Below are 21,714 nucleotides of genomic sequence, written 5' to 3'. Positions count from 1 at the left end.
TAAAAATCAAACCTTATAAGTATGTTTCAGATAAGCCAAATGCTAATCACAAAGCAAAAAACCTATAGTGCTTATATAAAAGATGAAAAGAAAGGAATCTAAGTGCCCACTACAGAAAATCACAAAGGAAGAAAGCAAGGGAAAAAGAAAGGAACTAAGGAATTATAAACAGCCAGAAAACAACTTAATGGAAAGAATAAGTCCAAACCTATAAATAACAACTTTAAATGTAAGTGGACTAAATTCCTGAATCAAAAGATACAGAGTGGCTAAATGGATTAAAAAAAAAAAAAAGACCCAACTATATGATGCCTACAAGAGACTCACTTCAGCTTTATGGACACATAAAGACTAAAAATGAAGGGATGGAAAAAGATATTTCACACAAGTAGAAACCAAAGGAAAGCAGGAGTAGCTATACTTGTATTAGACAAAACAGACATTAAGCCAAAGATGGTAATGAGACCAAAAAAAAAAAAGGTCATTATATAATGATAATGAGGTCATTCCAACAAAAGGGTATAATATTTGTAAATATTTATGTACCTAACAAAGGAGTACCTAAATATATAAGGCAAATATTAACATACCTTAAGGGAGAAATAGAAAGAAATACAGTATTACTAGAAAATTTTAATATCCCACTTACATCAATGGATAGATAATCCAGACAGAAAATCACTTTTTAAAAATCAGCCTTAAACAACATGTTAGACCAGATATACTTAACAAATATATAAAGAACATTTCATCCAAGATCAGCTAAAGAAACATTTTGCTCAAGCAGACATGGATCATTCCCCAGGATAGATCCTATGTTAGGCCACAGAAAAGGTCAATAAATTTGAGAAGACTGAAATCATATCAAGCATCTTTTCCAAACATAATGGTATTAAAACAAGAAATCAGTCATAAGAAGAAAAAAGGAAAATTCACAATTATGTGAAGACTAAACAATATGTTACTAAACAACCAATGGGTCAAAGAAGAAACCAAAAGACAAATCACAAAATATCTTAAATCAAATGAAAATGGAAATACAACATACTAAATAAAACTTATGGGGTGCAGTAAAAGCCATTGTGCAAGGGATTTATAGCAATAAAAATCTAGGTTAAGAAAAAATAAAGAACTCAAACAACCTAACATTACACCTCACAGAACTAGAACAAGAACAGCTAGCCAAAGTTAGTAAAAGAAAGGTAACAACAAAGCTCAGAGGGAAAATAAAGTAAATGGAGACTAAAATGACAACTGAAAAGATTAATGAAACTAAGAGCTTGTTTTTTGAAAATTTAAACAAAATAGACAAACTTTTCTTACCAAGAAATAGAGGATTCAAATAAATAAAATCAGAAATGAAAAAGAAACATTAGAACAGATACTACAGAAACATAAATGATCAAAAAAAACTACTATGAAAAATTATATGCCAACAAACTGGACAACCTACAACAAATGGATATAAATTCCTAGAAACATACAACCCGCCAAGACTAAATCATGAAGAAACAGAAAATCTTAACAGACCAATTACTAATGAGATTGAATCAGTAACCAAAAAACTCCCAAAAGAAGAAAATACAGGACTAGATGGCTTCACTGCTGAACTCTACCAAACATTTAAAGAATTACTGACAATTTTTCTCCAACTTTCCCCCCCACCAAAAAAAACGTGTGGGAACACTTCTAAATTTATTTTACGAGGCCAGCAATGTCCTGATACCAAAACCAGATAAGGACACTATAAGAAAAGAAAATTAGAGACCAATATCTCTGATGAACATAGATGCAAAAAGCCTTAACAAAATATTAGCAAACTGAATGCAATGATGCATCATACACCATGGTAAGTGAGGATGGTTCAACATACGCAAATCAATGTGATAGACCACATTAATACAATAAAGAATAAAAATCATATAATCACTCAACAGATGCAGAAAAAAACATGACAAAATTCAACATCCATTTATGATAAAAACTCTCAAGAGTTTTTAAGACCATTATATGACAAGCCCACAACTACCATCATATTCAATGATGAAAAGCTGAAATTTTTTCCTTTAAGATGATGAATAAGACAAGAATGCTCAATCTTGTCTTCCTTTTTCTTTTTGCAAGGACCTGACTGCCCTGTAATTGGATAATTTTTCAGGGTTGTTTTGCAGTGAGCAACCAATAGGAATGAAGTAAGATTCCTCATATATATATAAAAAAATCAATCTTATCATTTTTATTCAACATAATACTGGAGGTCCTGTCTAGAACAATTAGGCAAGAGAAAGAAATAAAAGACATATGCATCCAAAAGGAAGACAAAAAAAACTATTTGTATAAGTATGATAACATATATAGAAAACTCTAACGACTCCACCAAAAATGTTAGACAAATATTCAGTAAAGTTATAAAATACAAAATCAAATGCAAAAATAAGTTGCATTTGTATACACTAACAATGAACTCTCAGAAAGAGAAATTGAGAAAACAATTCCATTTACAATTGCACCAAAAAGAATACCTAGGATTAATTTAAACAAGCAGGTGAGAGATCTGTACATTAAAAATCGTAAGACATTGATTAAAGTAACTGAAGACAAAAAATACAAATAAATGGAAAGATATTTCATGCTCATGGATTGGAAGAATTAATATTGTTAAAATGTTTGTACCACCCAAAACAATCTACAGATTCAATGAAATCCCTAGATAAAGTCCAATGGCAAGGATATGAGAAAAAGGAACCCTTGTGCATTGTTAGTTGGAATGTTAAATTGTGCGGCCACTATGGAAAACAGTATGGAAGGTCCTTAAAAAAATTAAAAATAGAACTACCCATATGACCCAGCAGTTTCACTTTTAGGTATTTATCTGAAGGAAACAGAAACACTAACTCATAAAGATACATGTACTCTCATGTTCATTGCAGCATTATTTATAATAGTCAATACATCGAATCAACCTAAGTGTTCACTGATGGATAAATGGGTAAAGAAAATGTGATGCAACACACACACACACACACACACACACACACACACACACACACACACAGGAAAACTATTCAGCCATAAAAAAGAAATAAATCTTGCCATTTGCAACAATACAGATGGACACTGAGGGCATTACAGTAAGTGAAATAAGTCAGGTAAAGACAAATACCATATGATTTCACTTACATGAGTTCATACTCATAGCAGCAGTGTCCACAATAGCCAAACTGTGGAAGGAGCCAAGATGTCCTTCAACCGTTGAATGGAGAAAGAAGATGCAGTTCATATATACAATGGAATATTACTCAGCCATCAGAAAGGATGAATACCTACCATTTACATTGACATGGATGGAACGGGAGGGTTTTACGCTAAGTGAAATAAGTCAATCAGAGAAAGATAATTATCATATGGTTTCACTCATATGTGGACTATAAGAAATAGTAGAGAGGATCATAGGGGAAGGGAGGGGAAAACAGAATGGGAAGAAATCAGAGAGGGAGACAAACCATAGAGACTCTTGATCCCAGGAAACAAACTCAGGGCTGTGGAAAGGGAGGTAGGTGGGGGGATGGGGTAACTGGGTGATGGGCATTAAGGATGGCACATGATGTAATGAGCACTGGGTACTATATAAGACTGATGAATCACTAAACTCTACCTCTGAAACTAATAACACACTATATGTTAACTAATTGAATTTAAATAAAAAATAGCCTACAGCTAAAAAAAAATAAAGATAATTCATGTCATATGTAATACCTTTTTTATCTGGTAATTCCAGAAATAGAGTAAAACTATTGTTTTTGCTTAACTGTTTTCCACTGGCTACCACACTTTTGAACTTTACTTCTTCTATTATTGTTCAGTCAATTGTCTTAGATTTTCAGTTGATTCTTTTGTGTTTTCTGGCATTATCATATGGTTTCACTAGCCATTCTTGTTCTAGTTCTCTCAGGTGTAATGTTAGGTTGTTTGAGCTCTTTACTTTTTCTTAGCATAGATGTTTATTATGTTTAAGAAATGGCGCAGAGGATCATAGGGGAAGGGAGGGAAAACTGAATGGGAAGAAATCAGAGAGGGAGACAAACCCTCAGTTTGTTTTATTTGACTGATTTTTGTTAACATAAAATACATTTTTATCATAATTGTTTATAAACGAACTGATGGCATTAACAGCCCTGATTATTCCCCTTTCTAAATACAGGCCTTTTGTGACATGGCTTTCCAATTCCTTTTATCAAGAGGTAGTGGCATCATGAGTTTTCCAATCCATGAACATGAAATTTTCTCCATTTATTTATATCTTCCTTAGGGTAATGTTTTGTAGTTTTCAGTATAATTCCTCTGTTTATTTTGTCAAATGTATTCCTAAGTACTTAATTCATTTTAATGCTGCTGTGAATAGAAATTTTGGCTTAAAATTATTATTGGATTGTTCACTATAGCATACAAAAACAATTTTGCTACCACTTCATTCTGGCTGGCTTTGTTACTTGCTTTGGCTAAAAGAAAATGGTAGCTGTGACAAAGTGCCAGTACCAAGCCTACTTCATGTGAAACCCTGAGCTCCTGTTTGTCTTCTTGGAATGCTGACACCATCATGTAAACAAGCAATGGCTAGCTTGCCGAAGGCTGAAACATGTGCCTGAGTCACCCCATCACTTCACTCAACAGTCAGCTAACTGCCAGGCACACAACTGAGGCCATCTTAGACCAGCTATCCCCTAGACGTATAATCAAGCTTGGCCCAAAGCAAAAAAATTACCCAGCTTTCTCATTAGCAATAAAAAATGTTTATTGTTTTACGAAACTTAAGGGATAGCTTGTTATGCAGCAAAAACTAACTGAGAACCTATTTATCAATAATATGAAATATTGTTTGGCACATACCAAACATAATTAGCCAACACAGCTCATTTTAATTACTGGGCTCAGACACTGTGAATTGTGTAAGACTGATGAATAACAGACCTGTACTGCTGAAACAAAAAATAAATTATGTTAATAAAAAAAAGAGGTGTGTGTGAAAAAAAAAATTACTGAGCTCAGATACATACCATTTAAAAACATCTTCAATCTGTAAGTGTAAAATATATCAAAGTGTAGTTCAAGGAACTTTCTAGAAAATAATTCTTAAATCGGAAGTCTTATGATATGTTTTTACTGAAAACTATTTTGTAAATAAAATAGAAAAAAACATTTGAATTTTAAAAAATAGAAAGGAAAAACTAATCTTTATAGGCTATGTCTCAAATTATGCCTCAAACCTTTTTGAAGGAAGATATGCAAATTAAAAAAATAAAAATACATATACATACACATATGAATTAAAAAAATAAAAATGTCTCACTAAGAAAATTTATTTCAGAAAAATTAACAATGCCACCCTCCCTAAGAATGACAACGCTGAATAAGTATACTGCAATCCTTAAAAAAGTATTACATTGAGGGATGCCTGAGTCTCAGTTGGGTAAGCGTCCAACTCTTGGTTTCAGCTCAGGTCATGATCTCAGGGTTGTGACGCTCAGTGTGAAGTCCACTTGGGATTCTCTCCCTTTCTCTCTCCTTCCCTCTCTGCCCCTCTCCTCACTCTCTCTCTAAAATAAATAAATAAAAATCTTTTTAAAAAAGTATTTCAGGGGCGCCTGGGTGCTCAGTTGTTAAGCATCTGCCTTCGGCTCAGGTCATGATCCCAGGGTTCTGGGATTGAGCCCGCGGGAAGCCTGCTTCTCCCTCTCCCACTCCCCCTGCTTGTGTTCCCTCTCAGGCTGTCTCTCTTTCTGTCAAAAAATAAATAAAATCTTTAAAAAAAAAGTATTTCATTAAAATATTTCAATCTTGCTATTTATTGATTGACTGATTCATCTTTATCACTTAAGACACAAAGTAAATGATCCTTAAATAAACACCTTGTATTTGGAAGAGTTTTACTCTTGAAAACAATTATCAAAACCTAAACATGAGTAATGCATTTTGATGTTTAATCATATATATTAAAGGCAATGTTTAAATGTTCCTTTAACAGATACCTTTAAATATTTTAAAAAAACTTCTTAAATTCATTTTCATTTAAAAATAATTTAAAATGATTAATAATAAGGCATTGTAGCTAAAAAGGTAAACACAAAGACATTTATTAGCAAAGAAATAGGGAAAAATTTAAACAACCCTGCAACACTTTCGTGTATGCAATTCATCAAGAAATGTTGTAAAAGAACAAAACAAATGTTGGCTCATTCTGGAGCTTCTTTGTCATCATTAATGTATTCAGGTTTTCACAGCTGAACTGCTATACTTTGAAAAGATTTTCATGAAAGGAAACTCATATTCAATGTTTAAACAAAGCTGTCAGGTTACCAAGATTAAAATTAGTTCGAGTGTCCAGAAAATCTTTTCTTAAAAAAAAAAAAAAATTATGGTGGTCTTTATTTGCAAACAAAATACAAGAAGCTTTTGTTTAACCATGTGTATTTATTTTTGGGAAAAAATAAAGTGAAAGAACAATTTTAAAGTAAGACTATTCTGTTTCATTACTAGTTCTATTTCTCAAATTGATACAAACGATCTCCTTCTGTTTCTGTCTATCTGCTTGCCTTGTCAGTACAACTAATTGTCAGGGTTGGGGAGATCTCTTATATCTAAACAGAAGATGTGTGGTTTGTAACCTGCTTAATTTGCCTTATGTCCTACATGCCCTCAGTATGGTGTTCATTAAAGTCTCAGCTGTTTTGTTCGTAGCAGTGGCAGCCCAAACATAGGCTTATTTTTCTTTGTTAAAAGGCCAGATTGTGCATAAATATACCCCTAATCTGTGTGTCTGGGGTGTGTGTGTGGGGGCGGGTGTGCGCACGCGTGTGCGCGTGCTTTAATAGCAAGAAATTATGAAGCATGTAAACACTTCTTCGTTTTCCCACCACTCAAGCCAGGTACCTGAACTCACTTAGTCCCTTACCTAAATGTTTATTAAGAACAGCACCTCTCAGTCTTTGGAAAAAGTTTAACAGCCATCTCTAAAATCAAATAAACTCCATTAAGAATGGCAAGCTGGTATAAATAAAATTCTAGAAATTGCAATTAAAAACCATTCTTAAGGGTCCCCTCATCCCTCCCCTGCAAAACTTTCCTGGTAAGGTATAGGTTACCAAGCCTAATTGCTTTCATGCATTTGATTATATAGAAGGTTTAAATGAAACCTACTTATATTTGCCTTGGAAATAATACGACTCAAAATCAATTACTTCTTTTGGCTTGAACAAAATAGTCAAAATTTTATATTTAACCTGTCCATCCACAACCAGAATTTCTGCTCAATTCTGATCTGCTTGTAAGTAGACTACTATTACCCTAAGTTTTTAAATACAGTATAAAAATAAGTTTTGCTGATATGTATACAATTAATTTCAAAATTCATGTATGAATCGTAGTTAACAGCATTCACATGTATCAAATTAATCACATTCTGAAATCATTAAAAGTAGAAGGTATAAAAATGTGTCAAATATTTAATTACTGCATTTTTGTGTGAAGTTTGATTAACAAGACGAAAGATTTATTTTTAACTTGTTACTAAGTTACTTGTGATGTTAATTTTAACATGCAATTAATTAAGTGTACATAAAGGGCTATTAAAGTATTAAGCCTGACAGCTGCAAAAAATAATTTAACCTCCAAAATGACTAAAAATTAAATACTGTCTATAGGTCATTTTGGCCCATACAACATACATTTTAAAATAAAATTGCATTAATTATTATTAATTATTATTATTATACACAGCTACCCAGATATGATAACTTTAATTATAACTGTGTCTTCAAAAGCTTTTCTCAAGAAAGATCAGACAACTGATTGAAGAAAATGGCCTTATTAGGCAAAGATATTGGAGGTGACTGAGAAAGCATCAAAGATCCCCACCAGAGTTGTCTTTTCATTCCCAAGGTTAATTTGTGATTCATTCATACTTTATGTACTTACAAAGGTGTTTTTACATACAAAAAGAACAAGATTTTCACCCTAGAGCTGATCTTTAGTCATTAATCCACCAAGATTTAAGGAAAAGAGATTCTATACTAGGACACTAAGGATGAAGCATCATACCTGAAGAGTAACTAAGTATGAGAAAATTACAGGATAGAAAGCAAGTTCAGTGATAAAAAGCTGGCCAAAGTTAAGACCACTGCCTTGAAAGGAAGTAAGGCTATAGCAATTCCATGTTTTATCCTTAAGGACAAGAACAGAAGGGCTTTTCAACACAGTATGGTACACAATACTCTTTCTCAGTATGAAACCTGTCAAACTCCTGATGTCATAATTTGGAGAACTTAATCATAAGGCCCGATCAAAGGATAACAAAAATTAGGGTTTATGATGTTGTGAGTGGAACCACGCCAGGTACATATAACCAACCATAGGCCAAACCAACCTTTCCCAGAGTGATTTCACAGGGCCCAAGATAGGGTCTCTGCACTTACACAGAGAAGGGAGAAGAATGAAGCACCAACATTAACCCAACTTGAATCTTCTTAAAATCAAAGAGAATAACATATTCAATTCTTTATTTGCACAAAGAGAGTCTGGACAACACTAAGTTACTTAATAGAAATATAACTGACATAAAAATCGGAATTATATTAGAGTATATAACTTTAACACTGAGAAACTTTAAAATATGATGCTACTATCCCTACCACCTTCTAATAAAGAAGAAAAATAAAGTAAGTTGGTATTTAGGATTTACTAAGAAGTTCTGGTGCTGAAATAAACAGGGTTGTTTTTTTTTTAAAGTATGAGTTTTGTGATTCTTCTGTATGCATATGAAAACATTACTGGCAATTTTTCTGCCGTCTTTCTACATTCAATTACTTTTAAAGATAAGATTCTTCAAATTATCATAAAAACCTTGGGAGCCTGGGTGGCTCAGTTGGTTAAGCGACTGCCTTTGGCTCAGGTCATGATCCTGGAGTCCTGGGATTGAATCCCGCATCAGGCTCCCTGCTCAGCAGGGAGTCTGCTTCTCCCTCTGACCCTCCCCCCTCTCATGTGCTTGCTCTCTCTCATTCTAATAAATAAATAAAATCTTTTTAAAAAAATTTAAATAAAATAAATTATCATAAAAGCCTCTTCAGAGTATATCAGTTAAGAGTGACTGGAAAATGACATAGCAAGGAACTCCAGGGCTTCATTCCTCTACAAAAACAAGTAATAAGCTGGCAAAAACTACCAAGCATCACTTTTGCAGAACTCTGAAATTTAGTCAGAAACTTAAAAACAAACATGGGAAAGATGAATGAAGACAGAAGCTTCTACTTTGTAGTAACCTGGTGCAGGGTGCTAATGTCAAAGTGAGCTATACAGACTTTGTTCTGGAAGAAAAGTGGTTGAATGTTTCACCTGTCTGGCAGCTCCCTAAAAGAACAGGGCAAGTACTCGCCTTTGTTTTTCCAAATTGGAATGTTCCCAGGGCTGGGGCAAATTCTCTGGTGGCACTTGTTAGTAAAAGCAGTGAAAGTCAAAAGTATTGTGCACAGCAGACTAGGGCAAGAAATAAGTTAGGACAAGCAATAGAGAAACCAAGAGCCTAGATAGGAAAAGGTTGGGAAAGGAGACATGTAGGGGAATATGGACTTTCAAAAGTTCCCATGCATCTGAGGGAATCAAGAGGGCGATATGCATACTCAGAAAAAAGCCTGAAGAGACTAAAAACTGTCACCTCTGGCTGAACTTCATTCTCCATGCAAGCAGGAAGTAAAGGCTAAGGCAATGTTGTGAACAGCCTGGCTAAGCAATGGAGTGCCTACTTTGACAAGAGCCAATATACAGTCTTTTTATTTTGTCTCCAGGTATTTAAGGAAAATCTATCAAAAACTAGCTGAGCACTAAGCTAATATATCAGAGACTTCATAATTATACACACAAAGAATACAGACTTTACAGAAATAGTTTTAATAAAAATCATTAAAACAACCACCTGCAACTACCAGAAACAATAAACCCCAAGGAGGAGGTTGCCACACTGTGATATTCAAAATAATCCAGTTTTCAACAGAAAATTAAGAAGCATGCAAAGAAACAATAAAGTATGGTCCATTCATAAGAAAAAAAATTATCAGAAAATGTCCCTAAGGAAGACCAAGCATTACACTTACTAGACAAAGACTTCAAATCAATTGTCGTAAGTATGTTCAAACAGCTAAAGGAAACCACAAAGAGCTAAAGGACACCGGAGAACAATCTCTCAACAGAGAATATTAATAAAAAGATCGACATTAGAAACAGAAACAAAATAGTAATTCTGGAGCTGAAAAGCACAGTAAATAAAAATTCACTGGAGGGGGTTAACAGCAGATTCCAGCAGGCAGAAGAAGAATCAGGAAACTTGAACATGATTAAGATTATTTAGTCTCAGGTTCAGAAAGAAAAAAGAACAAGAAGAATGGAGCAGAGAAATAAGAGTAGAAAAACAATCGGTGAACCCAAAAGTTGGTTCTTTGAAAAGATAACGAAGAATTTGACAAATTTTTCGCTAGACTGACATAGAAAAACACTAAAAAATCAGAAATGAAAGTGAAAACTTTACTACAGACCCTATAGAAAAAATAAAGATTATAAAAAATACTATGAACAACTGTATACCTACATGTTTGTAGGTGTTAGGAAGTGAACAGATTCTTAAAGACACACAAACTGACTCAAGAAGAAAGAGGAAATCTGGACAGACTTATAAGAAGTACAGAAATTGGATCAGTAATCAAAAAACTCCACAAAAAAGACCAGGACCAGATGGCTTCATTGGTAATGCTACCAAATGTTAATAATAATTAACACCAATTCTCAAACTCTTTCAAAAACTAGAAAAGGAGAGAGCATTTACCTATGAGGCCTGCATTATCCTGATACCAAGTGAGAAAAAGATATTTTAAGAAAACTACAGACCAGTATCCCTTATGAATATAAATATAAAAATCGTCAACAAGGGGCGTCTGGGTGCTCAGTTGGTTAAGCGTCCGACTCTTGATTTCTGCTCAGGTCATGATCTCAGGATTGTGACATGGAGCCCTGCATTGGGCTCAGGTGTTGGGCATGGAGCCTCCTTAAGATTCTCTCTCCCCCACCCCTCACCTTAAAAAAAATCCTAAACAAAATACTAGCAAACCAAATCTAACAGCATTTGAGGAATATTATACATCATAACCAAGTGGAATTCATCCCAGGAACACAAAAATGGTTCAGTTTAGAAATATCAATCAATGTAATATACAACAATAAAATGAAGGAAAAAAATGACATGATCATCTCAATTGATGCAGAAGAAGCATCTGACAAAATCCAATATCCTTTCCAGATAAAAATACTCGACAAACTAGGAACCGAAGGGAACTTCTTCCACATGAAAAAAGGCTTTTTATGAAAACTTTACAGCTAAAAAAAAAAAAAGAAAAAGAAAAGAAAAATTCACAGCTAACATTAATCAATGATGAAATACTGAAAGCTTTCCCTCCAAATCACAAACAAGGCGCCACTTCTATTCAGCATCATACTAAAAATTCTAGCCAGAGTAATTAGGCAAGAAAAAGAAAAGGCATCCCAATTGAAAAAGAAGTAAAATGATTGCTATTAAATGGTGACATGATCTTATATAGAGAAAATACTAAAGAACACACACACACACAGCTTATAAATGAATTCAGCAAAGTTGCATGATAAAAGATCAGTGTACAAAAATCAGTGTATTTCTTTAACTAACATAACTGTAATTCAGCTAAATTCAGTGAGTATATTAACAATCATACTACAAATATCTTTATGACAAGAAGCATCTAAATACATGTAAAGAAACACTTTTGGTTCAATAATCCCAATGCTCCCAAACTCAGTTATTAAGATATTCTATTTAAAGAAAATTTTGAAAAAAAGGAATATTCTATTACTCTCTGTCACACTTCCATTATATATACTTATTTTAACAATAGAGTAATGGTTATTCTAAAACAGCTGTCAACAAACTACAGCTCATGGGCCAAACTGACTGACCTCCTGTTTTGGTAAATAACATTTTATTCAAACACATTCACAGACATTTGTTTACAAATTGTCTATGACTGCTTTCAGGCTAAAATGCCAGGGCCTACAAAACTAAATAATTACTATCTGATCCTTAAAAAAAAAAAAATTGCCAACCTCAGCTCTAAAAAATAATCTAGTATAGAAATATACCTTAGATTGGCACATGACAGTGAAACTAAGATTTCCCTTTTACTCTGTAACCAGCTTGTCAAGATCCAAAAAAACTCCTAAAAGTATGGCTGAATTAATGTTCCAATGATTATGAGGCTATTTCCAATCTAAAATCAAGAATTGAGTCATACAAAAAAGAGCTTTGCTCACAACTAAAGAGAAAACGCTCTTAAAAACTGTTAAACAGGGACACCTGGGTGGCTCAGTCGGTTAAGCACCCAACTCTTGACTTCAGCACAGGTCATGAGCTCATGGGTCGTGAGATCAAGCCCTGAATCTGGCTCTGCGCTCAGCAGAAAGTCTACTTGAAGATTCTCACCCTCTGTCCCTCCCCCCACTCACATGTGTGCCACACGCTCTAAAATACATACATACATAGATACACCCATACATACATACTGTTAAAGGATTAGATTAGTAAGTAATGCTGAAAATAAAAGACTATCTACCCAAAGGATTAAATTATAAAAGGATTTGGCCTATTTCAGGAGTGAGACAGAACTATTACAAACTAAGGTTTGAATTAATTGGGCGTTGTTATAAGCAGAGAGTGAATTACACTTTTTTTCTGAATAATTTATCATTTCAAGAATCCCTAGTCTTGAGTATTCTGTGTACTTCAAATAAACTAAGCATGTGTTCTATGTTAAACTGGCATGATGAATGAAGATAAAAGGTATGGTACCACTTGAAAAAGTAAAAAGCAATGAAAGAGGGAAGCTAGATTTTTTTTAATCAATTTTATTTTTCGAGCTGTTTTAAAGGTTAAAAAAAACTGAATAGAAAGTATAGTTTTCATATAGCCCTCACCCTCACATACCTAGTTTCCTCTAGTATTCACATCTTGCATTAGTGTAGTACATTTGTTACACTGATGCATCATCAATACTGATACATTATTATTAACTGAAGTCCACAATTTACATTAGGGTTTACTCTTTGTGTTGCACACTCAATGGGTTTTAATGAATATATAACAACTTGCACCCACCATTACAGTATCACACAACATAGTGTCACTGCCCTAAAGATCCTATGTGCTCCACCTATAGATCCTTCCATCCCTCCCCACCACACCCCATGCCTAATGACCACTACTGGTCTTTTTACTGTCTCCAGAGTTTTGCCTTTTACAGAATATTGTATTATTGGAATTATATATACAGGCTTTTCAGATTGACTTCTTTCACTTAGCAATATACATCTATGGTTCCTCCTGGTCTTTCTATGGCTTAATAGGTCATTTATTTTTATCACTGAATAATAATTCTACTCCATACATGTAGCACAATTTATCCATTCGACTACTGACAGGCATCTTGGTAGCTTCCAAGTTTTAGCAGTTATGAATAAAAATGCTATGAACACTGTGTAGGTTTATGTGTGGACATAAGTTTTCAATTCATATGGGCAAATACCAAGGAATGCAATTGCTGGATCATACGGTAAGAATGTGTTTAGTTTCATTAAAAAAAAAAAAAAAAAGGCCAAACTATCTTCCAAAGTGGCTGTACCAGTTTGTATTCCCACAAGCAGTGAAGGAAGAATTCGTGTTGTTCTACATCTTCACTAGCATTTGGTGATGCCAGTGCGTTGGATCCTTAGTCATTCTAATAGGTGTGTACCAGTATCTCATTTTAATTTGCAATTCCCTGATGACCTCTGATGTTTAGCATCTTTTCCTATGCTTATTTGGCATCTATATATGTTCTTTGGTGGGGTTTCTGATCAGATATTTAGTCCATTTTTTAACTGGGTTTTTTGTTTTCTTATTGTTGAGTTATAAAAGTTCTTTGTATATTTTAGATGCTAGTCTTTATTAGCTATGTTTTGCAAAGAGTTTTCTCCCAGGCTGTGGCTTGTCTTTCATTCTCTTAACAGTACCTTTCAAAGACAAAAATGTAACATTTAAACAAAGTCCAACTTACCATTTTTCCCTTCATAGATCATGCTTTTGGTTTTGAAACTTAAACGTCATTGCCAAACCAAAGGTCACCATGATTTTCTCCTACATCATCTAAGAATTTTATACTTTTACATTTTACATTTGGGTTTATTATCTAATTTTTGTGTAAAGTGTAAAATCTGTGTCTATATTTTGTTTTGTTTTTTTGTTTGTTTTGCATGTGGATATCCAGCTTTCCAGCACTACTTGTTGAAAAAGACTATCCTTTTTCGATTGAATTGCCTTTGCTCCTAGTCAAGATCACTTAACTATATTTGTATGGGTCTATTTCTGGGCTTCCTATTCTGAAGTCAGGTAGTGTCAGTCTTCTACCTTTGTTCTCCTTCAATGTTGTGTTGGATATTCTGGATGGGTCTTAGATTTTATTTTATTTTTTTTAAGATTTTATTTATTTATTTGACAGAGAGAGAGAGCACAAACAGAACGAGCAGCAGGCAGAGGGAGAGGGAGAAGCAGGCTCCCCGTGGAGCAGGGAGCCCAATGCAGGGCTCAATCCTAGGACCCTGGGATCATGACCTGAACTGAAAACAAGATGCTTAACCGACTGAGCCACCCAGGCACCCCGGGTCTTAGATTTTAGTAAAGTAATTCTATGTAGTCACACTGGAAAGTGACTGAACAAATGCACAGAAGTGGGCTGTGAAGGCCTTTGAGAGCTTTCTTTAAAACTTCACTTAATCTAAGAAAATTCAGGCTGCTAGAAAACAATTAACTTCTTACACTTGGCCTTCTTTGATAAAACAAATCAATATTTCTTTTAAAAATCGATTGCATTTTAAAGATCAAGCACTTAAATAATCAATTCCAGTTACTCTTCTAATATTCTATAGCATAGGCCAAGGAATCAATAGACAAATCATTTTAAAATTCAAGACAGAATTTAGAGATCAGGTATAATGAGATCAAATCAGGACCAATTGAGAACTGCTTATTGTAGTACATGTAGCAACTAAGTAGTGGTTTACCCATGCTGAATTCAAAATGCTATTTAAAGAATTACCCAAACTAATTTTCCACTATTGCTAAATTGATTGGTCTACTAGTAAGCTATACTATTCTGACTCATCCGATCTAAGAACATCCTGGTAGACTGAATTCAGAGCTTGGGACACGCAATGAAAACCAACGGGAGACTGTCGTATAAACATTCACAAGTACTAAAAAGAACTTAATATACTCTACTCCTATGAACCCCCTTCCTAGAAATAAGAACTACAGTTAATTTTTCAAAGTCTGTGGATTCTCTAAGCTTCTTGCATTTTACATTTAAATATTTATTACCTAATTACTCTTATGCCTGCTTCCTTCTTTACTTGCAATTTTACAAATTTTTGTCATTAACCAAAGGGGAAAAAGGGAAAGAAAATGAAAGCAACAGAAACTTAAATCAATCAAACTAGGCAAAAAGACTGTCAAACTAATTTTAAAATTTAGAGTATTGAATTATCTGGATTGCATTTATATCCCTTCCACATAAAATCACCACTTGATTACATGATAGTAAATCTTGCTCTCATGTTTACAGAGAACAGCCGATCTTATTAATTATGACTTGGTTGACAATTCATCTACTTCCCCTTGCTCTGCATATATAGAAACAGAAATATAACCATTTCTTATCCTTGGATCTTCTGATCTCAAAACAGAGTAGGCTAAGTAGAAGAGCTTTTTTTTTTTTATTAGCTATTAATAAAGTGAATTCTTAGGTAAGAAATTAAAAGATTTGAGAATCAAAACGTTTTTGCTTCCTACCTTTTTTATATTCCACACCATTCTGTCCCCCTCCATTATAGTGATTAATTAGAAATGACACATTTCATGATTTTCAAAAATTTTATGATAAGCAAAAACCAGATACAACTGAACACGTAAAATTTTCCAGGATCTATGTTCTTGTCTCTAACTACCATTAAGTTTCCAATACTATTTACACAATGATAAATAGGACATGTATTGGTAAGTGACCAAAAAGATATATTTTTTTTATTTTAAAGATTTTATTTATTTATTTGAGAGAGAGAATGAGAGAGAGAGAGCACATGAGAGGGGATAGGGTCAGAGAGAGAAGCAGACTCCCCGCCGAGCAGGGAGCCCGATGCAGGACTCAATCCCGGGACTCCAGGATCATGACCTGAGCCGAAGGCAGTCACTTAACCAACTGAGCCACCCAGGCACCCCCAAAAAGATATTTTTTATCTACATTCTTGTAAGCTTCGCTTTCTGGCTTTGTACTTTCTCTTTCATCACTTTATATTTAGCAGCTCTTCCACAAAATCACTTAGTCCATTATAAGTTTCTTTCTTTCTAAGGAACCAAGAATACATTATTACATTTTTCTATGGGAAGTATGCTATTAAATAATAGCTTGTACACTAATTAAAGCAAATGTAATTGTGAGAACACAATGACATTGTTAAAGTAAATTACTCAATTTGTTAATAGTTTCATTTCAAGTGACCTTAATTGTATTAATTGTGATACAAGCAAATTAAATTGAAGAGTATTAAATACATTGTTCTAATATGTCCTAGAGGAGCAAATTTTCCATCACATCAGCAAAGAGAAAATAATGATTACATGCCCCCACCCCCAAAGTCACACACACACACATACATACACACACACACACACACACACACACACACACACACACACAATGGGTCAAACAGAAAAGGTCACACTAGACTACATTTACTATTACTATTTTAATATCCATAGCATGGCCTAAAATAGAGCATATAGAAGTAACTGAGGTTTAGATAAATGGTCAATTTTAAGGCATTCTTTCATCTTAGGTTAAGCAGAAATTACTTCACCATTATAAACAGTTAAAATGCTGAGAATGAGGAAACAAAGATTATACAAAAAACAGCAATATGAAAATATATCTTAAAAATAATACAATTCTGTGTAAATCAGGCATTACTAAATTGCCTAGGATCAAGTCATAAGGATATATATTAAAAAAAAATTATCACCCTCATTTCTTGAGAAGAACCTTAATTGTTCAACAGTGATAACAATACTGACTAAATAACTCCCAGTCTTTAGAATAAAATCTGTACTCCTCAGCCTGGCCAACAAAATCCTTATTATAATCTGGCCTCTGACTATTAAGACCCATCCTGTGCCATTCCTTTATCCATGGTGCCCTAGACACAATGACATTTTCCAGTTCCTTCAATACGACAGGTCTATTCCTATCCTGGGATCGGATCTTCTTTTGTATGAGCTCTTCCCTTTTTTGTGACTGCTGTTGCTATTTCTCTCTCTCTCTCTCTCTCACCAACTTTGCATGCCTGGCTCCTCCTCATCTGTCACTCACATCTAGCTGATATATCATTTTCTTAGGGAGATCTGAGGAAATCTAAAGTAGGCACTCAGTCATTCCTCATTAGATTATCCTATTTTCATGCTTTGCCTAGTATTTATCACTTTCTCATATATTCTTCCCTATTTCCCTACTTTTTAATATTTTTTACTGTCCCTCTCATGCTAAAATGTGAATTCTATTGAGAAAGCACCTGGGTCTACTTGTTTAATAGTCTATCCCCTGATACTAAATGATCACTATTTTGAATGAATAAATGAACATCAGTCCTGTGGCCTGTTGCCCGTACTCTGTGTAATAAAATATATGTGCCTCTATAAATCTCTATTCATTTACTGAGTATCACTAAAATTTCTTAATCATTGTGCCAACATGTCTGATTGAAAACCTGTAAGTTCAGGGGCACCTGGCTGGCTCAGTCAGTAGAGCATGCAATGCTTGATCTCGGGGTCATGAGTTCGAGCCCCATGTTGGGCATAGAGCTTACTAAAAAAAGAGAAAAAAGAAAGCCTTACATTTAATAATAACAGATCTATTCACAAGCCAAATTAAAGATTCAAATGGACAGCATTCTAAGACTGGTGTACATCAGTTATATTCTATTAAAATTGTCACTAAAGGGTACTGCTAGGAAGTCAATTGTATTTAAGTCTTTCCACATTTGTAAGAAGAAAGAAGAAAAGGGAAAGTAGGAGAATTATTATTAAGTACACATATTCCCATAATATAAACGATTATTTTGCTCACACATTGCCTTATATGTGACTTGAGTAAGTAAAAGTTAATTCCCACTGTTTATCTGTTGATAAATCAAGGCCAGTGGGTGATTTTTCTGACTAAAACTAAATGTATTTGTACATTCTGGAAAGATAAACAGTCACTATAATGTATAGGAATACAATAATTACTAACTGGTAGAAAATCATTTCCAAAGACTCAAGTAAATTATATTTTTAATACTGGAGATGTAATAAAAGAAAATGACCATTTAAAGTAAGTAACTTGTGATATTACAATTTTTATGATTTATTAGCTTCTTAATTTCTTCTATTTAAAACACTCAGATTTTCCTAAAATGTGAAAAATAAAACAGCTTGAAGCTAACATAATGTTTCTTGTCTTGTGCTTTCCTATATTCATCATCTGGGATTCCTTCTCAGGAAATTCAAGGAGCAGTATATGGTCAAACTCCAGAGTAAAGTACAAGCATTGCATGAAAATGATTTCATATTTCAGAACACCTATTTAATTAACAAGCAAGGCCTCCTTACAGCAAAAGTAGAGCGATGGCAAACTAACTTCTTTTTTTTCTTCAAAGATTTTATTTATTTATTTGAGAGAGACAGAGAGAGAGCACAAGCAGGTAGAGTGGCAGGCAGAGGGAGAAGGAGAAGCAGGCTCCCAGCTGAGCAGGGAGCCCAATGCAGGGCTCAATGCTGGGACCCTGGGATCATGTCCTGAGCCGAAGGCAGACGCTTAACAACTGAGCCACCCAGGTGCCCCAAACTAACTTATTTTTAATACTTGTAAAACACAAGTTAAGAATAAAAACTACTTGAGATCAGATTAACAATATATCAATAGGGTAAAGTACATTTTCAAAGCTTTTGGTAAAGAGATCCTTTAAGAACGGAATAATGTCAGAGAACCACAGAAAAACCTACATTTACAAACATGAAGGAAAATCATAATAAAATTACCACAACATAACAGATATCCCTTTTTACTACAAATTACTTATGTAATTTCTAAACGGTTAAAATATGCTGAAGTAGATATCAACATCCACCAATGTAATACAGATTAAAACTCAGTGCAGTACACGGACTATTCTCTGTCCTCACTATTTAAAAAGATCATTGGATCTTTAATAATCATTAAAATTGTATGTTTTAAGTGAAACACAAGATGTGCTTTACTCAAATCTACAAGAAAACTTATAAATATCCACGTATAATCATATTAAAATTTTTACACCCCGATTACATAAAAAGAGAATTTTTACCAAAATATAACAGCTTTACTGAAAAATATTCCTGGCTGTTTTATTACATAGCTGACTGCACAACAAATTAGGGAGATGATTTTAAGATTTAAAGTTAGGAAAAATAGGTCTTTGGGAATTTCCCCTAGAGGAGGAGCAGGAGAAATACAGAAGAGGGACTGAAGAGGTCCTGGTTATTCTCTCAGAGTAAGGTTTAAATTTTTTCTTAGAATCTCATCTTCCCTGATATTCAGTTCTTCCCTCTCTTGGGTAAGATCAAAGTAAGAATGCCTGTAATCTTTAAAAACACTAGTTTAGGGGCGCCTGGGTGGCTCAGTCGTTGAGCATCTGCCTTTGGCTCACGTCATGATCCCAGGATCCTGGGATCGAGCCCCACATCGGGCTCCCTGCTCAGCGGGGAGCCTGCTTCTCCCTCTCCCACTCCCCCTGCTTGTGTTCCCTCTCTCGCTGTCTCTCTCTCTCTGTCAAATAAAATAAAATAAAATAAAATAAAATAAAATAAAATAAAATTAAAATAAAATAAAATAAAATAAAATAAAATAAAATAAAATAAATAAAAACACTAGTTTAGGTAGACACAGTTTTTAAAATTGGTTAATGTTATGAAAGGAGTTAGAAGCAGCATGAGGGACCTGGAGAATTATACTTGTAAGGGACTAAATTATTCATTTCACTACTCAGCCATGGGGGAGGGGACATCTGTTTTAGTATTAAGTGAATAAAAAGGAGATGTAACTGCATGAGATGCCAGGTGGTAACTCTTGAAATACTTTTCTAAGCCCTATGAACTAAAAGTTGGGTATGTCATTATTGAAAGAGTCCAAACTCTGGCTCTACTATCTTTTCTGACCCCACTAATAAATTAGCAAAAGCAACTAATATAATTCTTTCTTAAGAAATCCACTGTGGGTCATTTCACGTAATTGTGGGTTTTTTGGTTTTGTTTTTTATTGACTGAAACATGTTTAATGCATAAATATCATATATATAATTATGATAAAAAGAAAAATACCCAACATCTCACAGGAAACCACCGAAGAACCTAGGGCACTAATTCCTTAGTGTGAAAATGGGCAATTTAAAGGAAAGAATTCAGTACTTACTCTGTTTTCTGTATTAACTATACTGTAGGGAAATCAAGGAACCCTTTACAAAAGAATTCCAGCTAATAAATATGGAAGGAATGATAGAAATAGAAGAGTACCATTTTGTAATCCTTATAAAAAATTACTGATTTAGGCAGTAATCATCAATGGATGTGTGTTGAATGGAAGGTTAAATGTGATTATGAGTGTTTTGTTCCTTGACATAAATATGCATGCCCCACCACACATCACTTTTGTGGTATTCTGTCAAAAAAAGCATATCCTACAACTAAGCATAAGAAAACTCAAACTGGTTTTGTTTTTCTAAGATTTTAAGATAATACTGTTACTCTAAATCACCTGTATCTGCTCTAGTTATTCCTAGACCTAGCCAACCAAAAACACCAGCATACAACCTCCCATTTGTGGTGATCCAAGAGTGGTATAAAGGCTGACTGAACAGGGTAGGAAAAATATCCTAAGGTATGGATATTCCTTTGCAGACCAACTTTGCCCAAGGGGGTAGTGGTAACAGCTTTGACAGGTCTATAGTTTCTGTCTGCCACCAGGGCCAGCAGTGAGGTCTCCTTTTTTCCTAGGACCCTGGGAAATGACTAACATTCATGTATAGTCACAAGGTGACTCAATGACTCTTCACATAACCCCCTCTAAAGAGCCTATCTGTTCAGGCAAATAAAGGGAATTCGCACACCAACAGAAAATTTGAAATAAAACTAAAAACCAGATGCAATTAATAAGGAATGGACAACTCAAGTAAAATAAAAAAAAAAAAAAGATCAAAGTCCAGAAGACCTATCTTTTATTTCAAGGATCTACATTTTACCAACAGTGAGCTTCACTGTTAATATTAAATGTCTAACTTGCTAAATCTCAATTCACTGTGAGGGCATGAACACATAAAATTCACATATAACCACCCAAATCTAGTATTAAAGAGTAAGTTGAACCTTCCTCACTAATCAAATATTTTGTCATTGACATTTAACCACTGTCTTTTTAGGTTAATTCTGAATCAGATTTTCAGTTCACTCTCATCCACTCAAATGACTTACTGGTATCTTGAAACTGGCTTAAC

General features: G+C 34.1%; 1 protein-coding gene across 10 annotated transcripts in view; it reads right to left on the bottom strand.

Moving 5' to 3' along the window:
• The window catches only part of TBC1D5 (TBC1 domain family member 5), a 579,609-nt gene that overhangs the window by 337,613 nt on the left and 220,282 nt on the right, over positions 1–21,714 (bottom strand). The gene's annotated exons all lie outside the window — the stretch shown is intronic.

The sequence above is a fragment of the Zalophus californianus genome, chromosome 1 (genome assembly GCF_009762305.2).
Source record: "Zalophus californianus isolate mZalCal1 chromosome 1, mZalCal1.pri.v2, whole genome shotgun sequence".
Taxonomy (NCBI): domain Eukaryota; kingdom Metazoa; phylum Chordata; class Mammalia; order Carnivora; family Otariidae; genus Zalophus; species Zalophus californianus.
Note: the sequence above shows the minus strand (reverse complement) of the source record. Positions and strands in the feature narration are given on the sequence as shown.